At 42.0% G+C, this 15,462-nt stretch overlaps 1 long non-coding RNA gene across 1 annotated transcript in view; it reads left to right on the top strand.

Moving 5' to 3' along the window:
• Nucleotides 1-15,462, top strand: part of LOC103176880 — a 151,375-nt gene that overhangs the window by 97,886 nt on the left and 38,027 nt on the right. The window lies entirely within an intron of this gene.

The following is a 15,462-nucleotide window of genomic DNA, read 5'->3' as shown; positions in this document are numbered from 1 at the left end:
TCTGCAAACGACTTTTCCTGCAGCCCCCGCACTGTCTTGTGCGGTGTCCATTAGGGCTCTGTCCTCGGTCCCCTCCTCTTCACCCTCTATATGCTCCCCCTTGGTGACATCATCTGCAGACATGGGGTTAACTTCCACATGTATGCGGATGATACCCAACTCTACCTTTGCTCTTGTACCCTCAACTCCACAACCACCGATGTCCTGACAGCCTGCCTGTCTGACATTGAGTCCTGGATGAGAGACAACTTTCTTCAGCTCAACGTGCACAAACCTGAAGCCCTCCTGATTGGCTCACGTCAGCGCCTCCGCACCTCAGGCGCTGACAGCATCAGCATCCAAGGCTGCACTCTCCACCTCTCAAAGCCAGTCAGGAACCTCGGGGTTCTGTTCAACCCTGAGTTGTCCTTTCTTCCCCACATCCGCGCCACAACTGGCACTGCCTTCCACCACCTCCAGAACATCACCAGATTACGGCACTACCTCACCCCTCACGCTGCTGAAACCCTGGCCCACGCCTTTATCACCTCAAGGCTGGACTATGGGAACTCTCTCCTCGCCGGCCTTCCCGGCACCTCCCTCCACAAGCTGCAGGTCATTCAGAACTTTGCAGCTCGTGTACTGTCCCGCACCAGGCTACGCGACCACATCACTCCCACCCTCGCTCGCCTCCACTGGCTCCCCACCCCCAAGAGGATCGAATTCAAGATCCTCATCCTCACCTACAAGGCCATTCACGGCCTTGCACCCTCCTACCTCTCCGACCTACTATCCCCTCTGACCATTTCCCCCCTGTTCGGGTCCCGACCCAACTGTCCAGCACCTTGGGACATCCTCCTGATGTGAAAGGCGCTCTATAAATGCAATCTTGTCGTTGTTGTATATATTTGGCTTTGGTTACTTTCACAAGGTTTAACCCTAATGCTGGAATCTTCACCCATTCTGTTCATCGGGAGGAACACTGTTTCTTCTGTTCCGTGTCCAGGTTTGCCATTATATGGTGGAGGTTCAGGAAGTTTTCCCCCGCTCCTCTGGAGGAATCTCGTTAAACTGGTGAACATGGTGCTGGATCCCCATGCATCCATCCCTTGATTAGGCAGACACCTGAGAACTGGCAAATTTGTCAACTATGTTGGCAATTGCAAGGACGTTTTGCTCCTGCTGATCCATCATCTGCTTGAATAACCTGATAGGGTCCTGGTTGCTAAAATTTCAACAGAGGCCAAGTTTTCTCTGCTTCTAATTCCTTTCCTGTTGGTAACTGCATGAACAGATGGGATTCAAGTGCTGCTGAGCTATAGGTTTCTGATGATGCTCGCACCTTTACCATCAGGTGGAAAGAATTGAGGATGGAATGATGTAGGAACAAAAACAGATTATTCACTTGGAAACAAAATTCTCTCCCATTGATTAGAGCAAGAGAACAGTAATCCCCACAAATCAAAGATAAGCGATTCTATTGAACAAACTCTGACTCCAAAAAATAGGATTGGGTTTTGGTGTCCAGGCACTCATAGTGATGTTGTTTGAGTCCTGTAGTTGGTGGAGTCTTGTAATTTAGAGGTTAGAGCACGCACCTCGCAAACGAGAAGGACCTGGGTTCAATTCCTGGCCAGAGCGAAACATTGAGCAAGTTTCCTAACTCCAGAAGCCACTGTTTACCTAGCAGTAAGTAGAGAATCCAGTTGTTAGCTGATTGGCAGACCATTTTTCCGGGGATAATAATACCTTCAAAAAAATAATAGTAATAATTTGGTCACTCAATCCATGACTGTTTGTGCGACACTGCAGTGCCCAATTGGCTGCCGCGTTTCGCTCACAAAATATAAAGTCAATTCACTTTGCAGTATATTCTGTAAAGTGCTTTGAGACGTGATAAGGTGCTATATCAAATTCAAGGATTATTATTATTATTTTATTATTATTCTTTAATCCTTAAATATCAGGCCAACCATTGTGAAACCACATTCACAAAGCAATGGATTATTACCAGTATCGGCACTATAATTCCTTGAATCCTGTGAGCAAAAGATGGCAAATAAGGTATCTTCCACTCATGTGATTCAAACAATCTGAATCAAATTTGATAACCCTGGCTGCAAGGATGGTAAAGCTGCTCAACACAGTGTGGTGAAGAAGTGAGCAGATGGGAGTCTACACGTGTGCGGGCTCACGGAAATTTTAAACATTTTGCAGGGTCAGGGATCATACCCAGTCTAGCTAGGTTTAAATTCCGGATATCCAGAGTCCAGTAAACCTGGAGCTTCCTGTGCACAGTTAAATCACTTTACAGATTATCCTGCGAAGTGCTTTGAGACATCACGACAAAGCGAAAAGGCACTATGTCAAATGCAGGGATTATTGTTATTATAATTAATTTGATATTATGGAAGAGAAATTGTAGATTTCAAGAGGAAAGTAGGCAAGTATATGAGGCTTGAAGGGATATGAGGGATAAAGCAGGGCAATAGGATTGAACGCACACTTTGCTCTGAGATTACCAAATACTAGATGCTCTAAAATGCTAAGTAAATAAAGTAAATCTAGTCCCAGGTGAATTTCTACACATATCTTCTCACACCTGAAAAATAAACCTGAGGAAAAAAAAATCTTCCTTGAAAAATTCCTTACAAAAAAAGCAGTATGCAACTGTATAGGAAATGAAGATATATTGATGGAGTCTTGATTCAAGGATGCATTATTCAGGATTTTCTTTTCATTTAATATGGAGCTGAGAATGTTTCAAAGTATTAGAAAAAAACTTTGCATGAGCTCTATATTGGGGTTAATTTAGCAGTCCATTGAATATTTAACATATCGTGACAGTAGACTTCTGGCTCAGGGATCGTGGCTTTTTATACAACAAAAAAAAGCTGAGTGTAACCAATATGCTGGTATGCATGGCAATGATTTGTGTGTCAGACTGGAATTCAGGCCAGACTACAATATCAGCATTGTGAATGGTATTGGACAGCCTGTCTCACCCAGGCATATTCAATGCAATAAATATTGCATGTACAGATAATTTACCACCATTATTCTAAATAATGAATAACACTGACACTTCGTACAATACAGTAAGAGATAATAAATACACACCAGTCCTGTTTCAGCTCCAACTATTTAATCTTTCAGCTTGCAATTTAGAAATACATTGCACAGCAAGTGATCTCTAAATAGGGATCAGACCTTTTATATTATGTACTCCAAAGTGTCTCAACTCTCAGGGCAAGTTAAGTACAGGACAAACAGAAATTCCTTTCTACAAATACAACATCCAGTAGAGTTTAATAGAGTCTAAACTGCACTGAACATAGTGCACCACACACAGTAATTATATTATTGTTCCATCACCAAGCTAATCAATTATTGAACAACACATCAAATATATGTTAAAGAGTAATTGTAACAAAAGGAATGCTAAGTGTTACAAAAGATATTGTTGCGGCATAATTGTTACGCATAAAAATATCTCTTTATTCATGAATTGTTAAGCCATGAATATTTAAAGAGAGTTTATCCTTGAACCACAAAAGGGACAAAAGTCTGATGCTGTGAAGATGGCTGTTCCACAAATAAAACCTTAAATGTTTAATTCAGTCAATGTTGTGGGGATGGGACAAATTTTAACAACAATAACTTGCACTTATATAGAGTCCTCCATGCAGGGTAGCTGTCTCAGAGCGCTTAACAGTGACAGAGTCTGATTCTGATCTGGGGGGAGAGGGAAGTGGCCGTCAGCATGGTCAAAGAGGAAGGTTTTCAGGCGGGACTTGAAAGAGGGGAGAGAGGGGGCAAGGCGGAGGGATTGATGGAGAGTGTTCCAGAGTTTTGGGGTGTAGTGGCTGAAAGCATGACCTCTGATGGTGGGGCGGATGGTGCGAGAGACGAGCAGGAAGCCGGTGCCAATTGAGCGGTGGATTGGGGAGCGATGAGGTCAAAGAAGTAGGAAGGTGCCAGGTAGTAAACGGATTTGAGCACAAGTGTGAGTATCCTGAAGTCGATTTGTTCGGTGATGGGTAGCCAGTGGGGCCTGGCCAGGTCTGGTGAGCTGTCAGTACGGAGTTTGGCCCGGATCAGTATGCGTGTGCCAGAGATCTGAATGAGTTGGATTTTTTGAATGTTGGAGCTGGGTAGACTGGTGAGTGCATTGGAGTAATCCAAGTATGAGAGGACAAACACATGCACAAGGGTTTCGGCTGTATTTAGGGTAAAGTGGCGGAGGTGGAGGATGGGGTCCTGGTCAGGGACCGGATGTGGGGAAGGACAACTGGGGGTCGAACCAGATGCTTAGGTTGTGCACTGGTTCGGTGAGTCTGAGGGAGAGCCCAGGTAGTTTCAGGAGTTTAGATCCGCAGGAGTGAAGAAATTGATGGAAGCCAAATAGTATGGATTCCATCTTGTCCATATTCAGCTGCAGGAAAGTTACACTCATCCAGGCCTCGTTGTCTGCCAGACAAGCTGATAGAACATTTATGGACCTAGAGTTGGTACTGGAGAAGGCAAAGTAGCTTTGTGTGTCACCCGCATACATGTGGAAGTTCTCCCTGCGTCTGCGGAAGACATCACCCAGAGGGAGCATATTAGATAAGGAAAAGAAGAGGACCAAGGATGGAGCCCTAGAGTATCCCGCAGGTGACCGGGTGGGGACTGGAGGAGAAACCATTTGCTGAGATGAAATGGAGTTGGTTGGATAAGTAGGGCTCGAACCAGGCAAATGCGGTCCCAGTAAATTAGATGAGGGAGGCAAGGTGGTGGAGGAGGATGGCGTGGTCGACTGTGTCGAACACGGCAGAGAGATTCAGGAGGATGAGGAGGCAGAGGGAGCCCTGGTCACAGATAGAGAGAATGTCGCTTGTGACTTTGACAAGCTCTGTCTCTGTGCTGTGGACAGAGCAAAAACCCAACTGCAGGGGCTCGAGGAGGGAGTGGAGGGAAAGGCGTGATCGAAGTTGACCTGCAACAATGTGTTCCAGGACTTTGGCAAGGAAGGGTAGGTTGGAGATGGGAGATTAGAGATTAGAGGGATCGAGGGTGGGTTTTTTGAGGAGGTGTGTGATGATAACGATTTTCAAGGGGAGTGGAACAGAGCCTGAGGAGTGCCTCAAAAACAATCTACTGTAAAAAGAAAATATTCAGATTAAAAATAAATCGGTCATACATTGCTTAACAAAATAAGGTAAGAAAGTGCTAAAGGATCTAGATTCTGCTGAGCAGTGTAAGGTGTTGTCTTCTTCCTGTCCACTGTAAAAATACTGTACAATAAAAAATAGCCTTTTATTGTACAGTAATTTTAGGGTGGGCAGGAATTTATCCTACTGACATGTGCACTGGTGATAAAACTGGAACAGAATTTCAATTGTCTGTCTTAACCATTATTTGGTTAAAAGCATTGCTACAGCAATGTTAAAAAGTTCCACATTCCTATGAGACAGAATATATCGAAATTCATTGTATTGAATTCATATCATTTTGAGGGCAAGGAGAGGATTCAAACCAATGGATATCATATCTCTTCAAGTTTTAAAATAATGAAAAGGTTCAATGTAGTCTATTCTATAATATATCATAATGTTTATTTTTTATATATCTGTACTTAATTGTCAATATAAGGAAGGGCTCAAAGGAGCTGACTAGAAATCTAATTTAGTATTTTGTGTTCACTCAATTACATTGTGCTATTCAAACACAATAAGCAGGAGGCCTGTATTGGGACAAACAATACATTTTCAAACAAATCATTCTTCAAATCCTATATTTCTGTGATTTTGATCTGGAGAGATCTCAACCTTTTCTTAACACCATTTTCATACTGATTATCTAATTAGAACATCCTCCATCCAATATCTAATATAACTGGCTTCAGAAACTGTTGACAAGGAGCACATTGATTTCCATCAGCAGAACAGTTACTTCACAAAATCCACGTCTGCTCTTATACTTTGTTTGATGAAAAATACACTGATTTGATATGAGTGAAAGTTACAGACTTTGTCTATCCAAATTGGAAATTAACTCAATCATGTTTCTCCGATTCAAAGTCACCCTTGGAATCTGTTGTGGCTCTAAACTTCTGATCGCACTGTAGAAAGACTTATATCATCAAGCACTGGTCAAAGGTGTCCATTTACCCAGCAGTAATACTGATTAATGGAAGCCAAATATCTTCTGTATAGATTACTGACCTGAGTCTCCTCCTAGACCTTTGTCACTATCAGTTTTCTTAAATAAAAACAGTACCTGCAGGAATCTGATATACATACTCTCATGAAAGGTGCTGCATAAATTCAGGTTTGTTATTGTACTATGCTTTCTTATGACACCTTGCACAGAAATATTAAACATCCAGTTGATCAGCATTTTTGGTTGTCGGTACATTGCTGTAATCAGATTATATAGTAACTTCAGTAGTTCTATGGGTTTTCCACTCCTGGAAACAAATGAACATTGTTTCTCGGAGCTTAGATGACAGCTTGAGATTCAAGGGTGTGATCAGATGATGAGCTACACTGGCAGGCTGCTTTAACTCCTCAAAGAGTCAGAATTTTAAATTTTTTTGTGTGAAATGACTGGTTGGTTTTAGTCTGATTTGTGGGAAAAGGGCAGAAGATATTTATAACTTCCTCAAAATTTCACAGCAGTTTTTCAATTACGCTTTTCACGATGATGCAATTTAACAGGAAGAAGCATAAATGTCAAGTTAAATACAATTATGATTTTTAATACTTTTTAGAGCAATGCATTTCAAATGTATCCTGTTGTGCAGGGAAAATAATACATTTTGATCTCCCAGTTCTGAAATGTATTTATTTTGGATATCTGTCAAACGACTTTCTAAAATTTGGAAGCCTGTTAGCTGAACACAACTTTGAAGAGTTTGTTTCCTACGTTATTGAAGCATCAGCATTCATTGAACTCCCTCCCACTCATAAGGGGAATCCATATCTTTGAATTTACAATCTTATAGTGGAAGTGGTTCACCCTGCTGTGCAAATGTGCTTCTGGCTGTGCAGAGCTCATTGCAAGTGCAACAGATAATTTAAATGCCTCATGATTCTTATAAAATTACATCCTGACTTTCACTTAACAGTCATATCTGTAACATAACAGTATAATAATTTGTGAGCTGATTTGTGTCACGCTTATCCTTTTTGTTTTGCTTCTTAAACTACACCTTATAAACATAGACAAATAATTCTTTCAGATTGACTTGTTTGCACTAAATGTTTATAAGCTCTTTGCATTTTCTGCCAAGAAGTCTGAGGTGATTTTTCTGCAGTGTCTTATTTTCAATACAGATTATATTAACGAAACAGGGTGAAGGAACCGGACAGTGATTGGCAAAACGCAAAATACTGCAGATGCTTGAAATCTGAAACAACAACAGAAGTCTCTGGGAAATCTCAGCAGGTCAGATAGCATCTATGGAGAAAGGAAAGTGAGTCACAGTTTCGGATCCATGACCCTACGTCAGAACCCTTTCACAGATAGTGATTGGATTTATTATCCTCTGCCAATGCCACCAAATGATTATTCTTCATGTAAAAGCACAGGCAGTGAGTGTCGACAGGTCATTCATAGCCTGGGCTGATTCTGTTCACATCAGGACAAAGAATACTTACTGATATTTTCTCTATTTTGGAATATTGAGAGCAATTTTACTTATAGACTTATACTAATATTGCATTGCCTGAGATTGGCTGACTCATCACTGACAGGTCTGAACCACAGGTCTTTATCTATGTGGTTCAGTATTACAACAAATGGTGCATTTAACTACTGAGGCTTCAGTATATTCTTTGTTATAGAAACAGATTGGAGTTTAATTAACCACTGCTAAGTATTCCCAGCGATCTGTTTTTGTTTTCAGATTTCCATCATCTGCAGAGTATTTAGCATTTTGATTAATTAACCACTATCTGATGCAGGAAATAACAATTTGAATTTTGCTCCAAACTAAGAAAAATCTAACTTTTATATTGTTGAAGATTGGATAAAAAATTTGTGAATTTATATATATATATATATATATATATACACATAGGGATCGAAATAATCTGCCCTTGAGGGACCTGCCCTTAATGGACCACTAAATGAATCTTACTTCATTTAGTGGTCCACCTCTTCATCAGTCTGGGATGTCGGCCTGGCTCATTTGGTAGCATTCTCATTTCTGACTGTGGATTCAAGCCCCATGTCGGGATTTGGAACTCTAGTCTATGTTGACGCACCGACAAGGTGCTGTGGGGCTGCTGCATTGTTGGAGGTACTGTGCTTTGGATGAAATGTTAAACCACAGCCCTTTCTGCCTATTCAAATGGCCATGGAAGATTCCATGGCATTAAGAGAAGGGAGTCTTGTTAGAAAATAAAATCAGCCAAATCTGTAAGGAAATAACGCTAATTCCTCTAACCAGATATCAGACTGTTTTATTATTATTTGTTCGTTATTCCCCAATATCCCGATGGGTCAGACCAAAGGCCGGTACAATCAACAGATCTTATAACAGAATAACACCACTATAGATATCTCGAGTTCAAGATTTCAACACTGTGTCTTTCCAGCACACAAGCTTGATTCTTCATGCTTTCAGTCTTCTTGCTTACAGCTTTCAATCTTCCATCTGATATCCTCAGTCTTAGTGTTTCCAGCTCTCAGTCTTCCATCTCCATACCCTTGTCTCCGCAGCCCGGGATGGCTCCATCTCCCGTACCCTTGTCTCCGCAGACTGGGATGGCCTCATCTCCCGTATCCTTGTCTCCACGACCCGGGACGGCCCCATCTCCCGTATCCTTGTCTCCACGACCCGGGACGGCCCCGTACACAAAGTTAACGGAACTCTTATACCGATGTTCGTCCAATCATGGTGCGGACATTAGATCACCTGTCGAAATCATGCCGGGTTCACGTGAACACCTCATGGGGTGTACGTGCCTCACACACATACACATTGTCCTTAAGTCCCCTATTATCTGATCTAATTGTCTAAGATAGAGGATTGATCAGTTTAGGATTGGATCTGGTGCTCATTATTTTGTGGTGTGGGATCATTAGTACATTCCTTTTAAGTGACTGGTTATTTCTTATCAGTATCCCGGGATGGTACAAAGGTCCTCTAGTTTAAGCAACTTGCTCATTAATTGCTATTCTTGAGGGTTGCCTTCTGTCGGTTGGCAGCCCTGTCAGAATCTAGCGACTTATTGCTAAGTCGAGATCCTGTGTCAACTGGTACTTTGGACCGTTACCTCTGTGGCTTGTTGTCATTTACTGATAAGAGGTGACCCCCTATCCTGTCTGTTATTCTTTCAAAAACAGAGAAAACCAGATGACAGTCCCATGACTGTCAGTCCGGTTGTCCCCCACACTTAACTTAAAGGTTAACCCATTCACAACATCTATTATGATTCTAGTATTATACAAAAAGTGTATGTTCTAACAGCTTCTCCCAGTATCCTGAAGGACAACCCTCAAATACAAATTGTCATTCACTTCATGGCAGTTTGTGGATGTTACTGTGCACACATTAGCTGCTACATTTGCCCACAAAATACAGTCACTTAACTTTACAGTATATCCTGTGAAGTACTTTGAGACATCATCCTGATGTGAAAGACACTATAACAAATGTAAGGATTATTATTATTATTAGAATCTAACGTAATTGCTCCAAAGAAACGTGTAATATGTAGTTAAATTATATTCAGTTTGTTTATGTAAAATGTACATTTTTAAAGGTTGCAGTCCTCTCAGATCTTTTTATCATCTGAATTGAGTGGAAAATCACTAGTGCTGGGTAAAGTTTGTAATTGAGATCAATGGTTGCAAAATGCTTATGTGCAATGACTTTGCCCACTTGTAAGTGGGCAGATATCTGACAGGACACTGGCCTGTGTAAAGTAAAGAATACAGATTTGAATACATTTTAACATTAGTACTGTGACAAATGTTCAGTATTCAGCCACTCGAATAGGTCAAATGTAGTATTGTGTATATATGTCTTGCAAATTTCCTGACAAAATTGATGGAAATGTCATTCCTCGTGTGTTTGTTTCCACAACAATCTGTCCTATTTTTCTCTAATAGGGAATCCATAACACATATAACATGGATGGACACTTTCTAGCATTACTACACATATACCTCTTATGCAGCATGACTAGCATATGTATTATTTTGACATATTTAATAGTTGCAAAACTGATTCTATGAAATAATGCTTTTAGAGTCATTATCTGCACATTTTCACAAGAACATCTATGTTTAATGTGATAAACACATCTTTGCTATAGAATGCACTTTAGTGTAATTAAAATAGAATCTAATTTTCTGCATCCCGTTGTCAAAATAATTGACATCATTGTTGCCAGTAGCCAGCAAAGTAGTTTCCATGGTAACCACCATTTTATCCAGCATTTTTGAAAAAATGTTTGTCCTAGTGGGTGCAGATGAAAACTTTCTCAGTGATTGAAGTGCTTGATGTGAATGGAAATGTTTGTCCTTCACATAACCTTACTGTTAAGAAACCAAACAATTTAGTCATAGAGAGATCTTGCACCATTTGTCCTCTAAGCTGTGCAATATATACACATGTGTATCACGAGTATGTGTTCGGTAAAAATACATCATTTTCTGTATGGAAATAAAAATGGCATAATGTGAGTTGAACAAAGTAATAATAATCAAAGTACACAAATGCACAACATTCCTAACTGTCAGAATGACTATTTTGTTAGTTTCAACAAATTTATATCAGCCACTATAGAGGCACTTTCTAGATAATTTATTTCAGAGCCACAATTGTGTCTGATTTTTTTTTAACCACTGAGTGCAACACCACACACTATATTTACCCACTATGCTATGAGGCAGTTCCAAATTCATAGGCTGTGGAACATTGCTGTGTGCAATTGGCTGCCATGTTTCGCCCACAAAATAGTCGGTTCACTTTACAGTATATTCTGTGAAGCACTTTGAGACGTCTAGAAGATGTGATGATTGAATGATTGAACTCCTGCTCATACATGTTATGTTTTGGATAAGGCAATATATCAAATGCAAAGATTATTTATTGTTCATTTATTTATGTCAATTCTGTTTCTACTACATAATGAAGAGACAGATGCGACATTTGATAATTTTGTGATAATTATCAACAACAACAACAACTTGCACTTATATACCGCCCTCCACGCAGGATAATGTCTCAGAGCGCTTAATAATCGTGGAGCCTGACTCTGAGCCGGGGTGAGGTGGGAGGAGGCCGTAAGCACAGTTGAGGACGAAAGTTTTCAGGCGGGACTTGAAAGAGGGGAGAGAGGGAGCAAGGCGAAGGGATTTGCTGAGAGTGTTCCAATTTTGGGCTGTAGTGGCTGAAAGCACGATCTCTGATGGTGGGACGGAGGTGCGAGAGATGAGCAGGAGGCCAGTGCCATTCAAGCAGAGGCGCCAGGTGGTAGATTGGAGAGTGAGGAGGCCAGAGAGTTAGGGAGGTGCCAGGGAGTGAATGGATTTGAACACGAGTGTGAAGATCTTGAAGTCAATCCGTTTGTTGATGGGGAGCTAATGGAGCTTGGCCAGAACTGGTGAGATGTCAGCATGGAGTTTGGTCCAGGTCAATATGCGGGTGGCAGAGTTTTGAATAAGCGGGATGTTGTGAGGACCAAGGATGGAGCTGGGGAGATCGGTGAGGAGTGCATTGGAGTAATCCAAGCAGGAGGTGGCAAACACATGCACGTCAGAGGCAGGCAATGTGGTGGAGGTGGAAGAAAGTGGTCCTCGTCAGGGACCAGATGTGGGGGAAGAAGGACAGCTGAGGGCCAAACTGAACGCCTAGGTTGTGCACTGATTCGGTGAGTCTGAGGGAGATCCCAGGGAGTTTGAGGAGTTTAGATCCACAGGAGTGAAGACATTGACAGGAGCCAAGGTGTATGGCTTCTGTCTTGTCCATATTCAGCTGCAGGAAGTTTACACTCATCCAGGCCTTGTTGTCTGCCAGACAAGCTGATAGAACATCGGCGGACATGGAGTTGGTACTGGAGGAGGCAAAGTAGATTTATGTGTCATCCGCTTCCTCGTGGAAGTTTACCCCGTGTCTGCAGATGACATTGCCCAGAGGGAGCATATAGATAAGGAAAAGAAGAGAGCCAAGGATGGAGCCCAGGGGTACTCCGCAGGTGACCAGGTGGGGTCAGGAGGAGAAACCATTTGCTGAGATGAAATGGAGACGGTTGGTTAAGTAGGACTTGCACCATGCGAGTGCGGTCCCACAAAGGTAGATGAGGGAGAAGAGCCGATGGAGGAGGATGGTGTGGCCGACTGTGTCGAGCGTGGCAGAGAGATCCAGGAGGACGAGGAAGCAGAGGGAGCCCTGGTCACAGATTTTCATGGGAGTGGAATAGAGCCCGAGGAGAGAGACTGGTTGACCGTGAAGGCCAGCAGTGTGTCAAGAAGTTGAGTGACCAATAGCTGGGTTGGGAAGGGGTTGATGTAGCAGGTGGTGAAGTTCATCCAGGTGATTGTGGTTGAGAGGGAGGAGGGAGAAATGGGAGCAAAGTAGTGTAAGGAGGGGGAATGGTAGGAGCCGTGGCAGAGGGAGAAGGCGGTGTGGATGGTCTGGGTGAGGTCGAAGGGAACATGGGGTAGGAGGACCATGCAGCCAAGTGGATGTTTTCAATTTTTGAGGCAAAGAAGTCTAGGACCTCTAGACTTCTTCGCCTCAAAAATTGCCTCAAGTCTAGAGGTTCTTTGGATTGTCCTTTGTCTCCAGGATGACTTTGGAGTAAAAGTCAGTTTTGGCCTGTGAAAGGGAGAGGTGGTAGCTGCGGAGTTTCTCGAGCCACAGCTGGCTGTGAACTGTGAGGCCGGATATCTCCCATCTGCACTTGAGCATCCGGGTTTGTGGTTTGAGTGAGCCGAGATGACTGTTGTACCAGGGGGAGTGGGTGGGTGTGGAAACAACCCTGGACTTCAGGGGAACTAGGGAATTGAAGGTTGTGGAGAGATGGTCATTCAGCAGCTTGATGGCTGCATCAGGATCGCTGTGGATGGAGGGCCAGAGGGAGAGGAGTTCCGAGGAAGAGAGAGCATTTGTGAGGTACTCAGGGGGAAGCTTTTTCTGGAGGCAGAAAAAATTGGTGGAGTGTTTGGAAGAGGGGAGGGAATGTGGGAGTAGAGGGAGATGATGAAGTGGTCCGAGATGGCTTGTCTGTGATTGACAGGTCGGAAATGTCAATGTCATGTGTGTTGACGAGGTCGAGGGAGTGGCCACGGTTGTGGGTTGGCGAGTTAATGTAGAGGGTGAGGTTTAAGGAGGAGAGGAGGGACTTGAAATCTGAGGAGGTGGTGCAAGGGGAATTTGGGTGGAGGTTGAAGTCATTCATTATGAGCAGGTGTTCAGTGCAGAGGGACAGGGATGAGAGGAGAGAGGAGGTATCGGTGAGGAAGGAGCCAGGAGTTTTGGGGGGTGGTAAACTAGGAGTATTTTGGGAAAGAGAGAGGAGGGATGGTAGAGGGTGAGATACTCAAAGGAGGAGAAACAGCCCGAGGAATAAGGGGATAAACCAAGGGAAGCTTGGGAGATGAGGGCCACCCCACCACCATGTTGGTTGGGGCGGGGTGTGTGGTGAAAAGTGTAGCCAGGAGAGGAAGCTTCAGCGAGGGGGAAGGGGTCAACGAGGGAGAGCCAAGTTTCTGTAAGCCCAAGAATATCAATGTGCTCATCCAGAATGAAGTCATGTAAGGGCTTTGTTGGAGAGGGAGCGGACATTTTGGAGGCAAATAGGAATAGGTTTGCTGGTGGGGGGGACGGTGATGGGGACAGTGGTATAGAGAGAAGTTGGGGTCATGGGGGGGGAAGGGACCATGGAGCTTGATGAGCAGGGAGAGTTGGAGAAGGTATGGATGAGGGAGAGGGAAGGACATATCCCATAATATGCCATATTTTTCTTAACTTAAGTAACCTCTTACTGAGATGTATTTTAAATAGGCTGCTAACAAGTTTTCTACCCACATTCTCATGAATGCAGCTGTTTAAATTGTAACATGCCATGGCGTTTAATTTTATAAATTGAGATGCACTTCTTTTAATTTATGCAAACCAATGTTGCATTCCTCGGTGCCATTTAATTCTTATGAAATATATTTAGTGCAAAATTATAGTATGTTTATAATATTATGCTTCTTTAATCAAATGCGTTTTATAGTGCGATCATAATTTTAAATTGAAAAATGCCTCTTCTTTAAATGATTTTCAATACATCATGAATTATATAATATTGAAGGATAATGAGGGTTTATCGTATTATAACTCAAATGAGATTCATATTTATGCAAAAACAATTGTGATAAAGTACATTATCAGTGTAAGACTTCAAGTCTAAAAGTTGCCTTCAATGTTATTAAACCAGTTACTCTGAATGCAATGGTATCACACAGTGAACATTTAAGCAGGAATTTCAGGCCAACCCATCAATAATTTCTCACATTGGAGTCTTAAAAACATTTTCTCAATGTCCACAGGTATTGGGCCAAATGTCTTGCTTCCATCACGCAGTGTAACCAAATCACTATCCTGATCATATTACTGACCAACTAAACTCTGCAAAACAATTAGTCTTCTCTTCGTAATTATAGGCTTAGAGAATTAAGATTCCCTCTCACAAAACAAACTCTCTGGTAGATAATGGAAAGTATCACAACTTCTTCCAATGTCTAAGCTATGCAAGACCACATGGGTTTCTTTGCATGGAGATGCGGGAGAATGTTGTACGCAATGTAATGATTATCGCAGATGAAAATGATCACGAGTGCCAAAAATGTGGTTAAAATATGCCCTTTGTGTTTGTTCTTTTTTCCTCGGGCATTTTCGGAATCAAAATGTCATCGTCTTTTTTCTCAGCTAGCAACAATCACCAAAGCAAAAAACAACCCTAAGCTTCAGAGAATGCTTTTTAACTTTTGATTTGAACTGTTAATTTTAAAACCGTATCTGGAAAATAAAATTGGTCATTTAATCCATGGCAGTTTATATTGCTGTCTACAAATTGGCTGCCATGTTCACCTATGAATTATATTACAGTTTATCCTGTGAAATATTTAGAGGCATCCTCCTGATGTGAAAGGTGCAATATCAAATGCAAGGATTATTATTGTTAATACTTTTTGTATTATATATTCACCTGACCCTCATTATGAGGCTCCAAGTGTAGCACTATTACACAGGTTTAGCTCTTCACTTTTTAATCTTGGATTTTATGCCATGAAGGTGGACATTAGTGTCGTGTATAACTCATCAAACTGACATTCAAAATGCTTGGCTGTCAGGGATTGGATTTTAATGAGAGTGGAGTATATATAAAATTATTCTTGTACAAATAACAGAAAGAGCTGTCGAAAAGTGCTACCAGCTCAAACATTTGTTAGCTGTCATGTTTCTCCTTGTCTTAATGGCACAATGTCACTGTG

The sequence above is a fragment of the Callorhinchus milii genome, unplaced genomic scaffold, assembly GCF_018977255.1.
Source record: "Callorhinchus milii isolate IMCB2004 unplaced genomic scaffold, IMCB_Cmil_1.0 Scaffold4, whole genome shotgun sequence".
Classification (NCBI taxonomy): domain Eukaryota; kingdom Metazoa; phylum Chordata; class Chondrichthyes; order Chimaeriformes; family Callorhinchidae; genus Callorhinchus; species Callorhinchus milii.
Note: the sequence above shows the minus strand (reverse complement) of the source record. Positions and strands in the feature narration are given on the sequence as shown.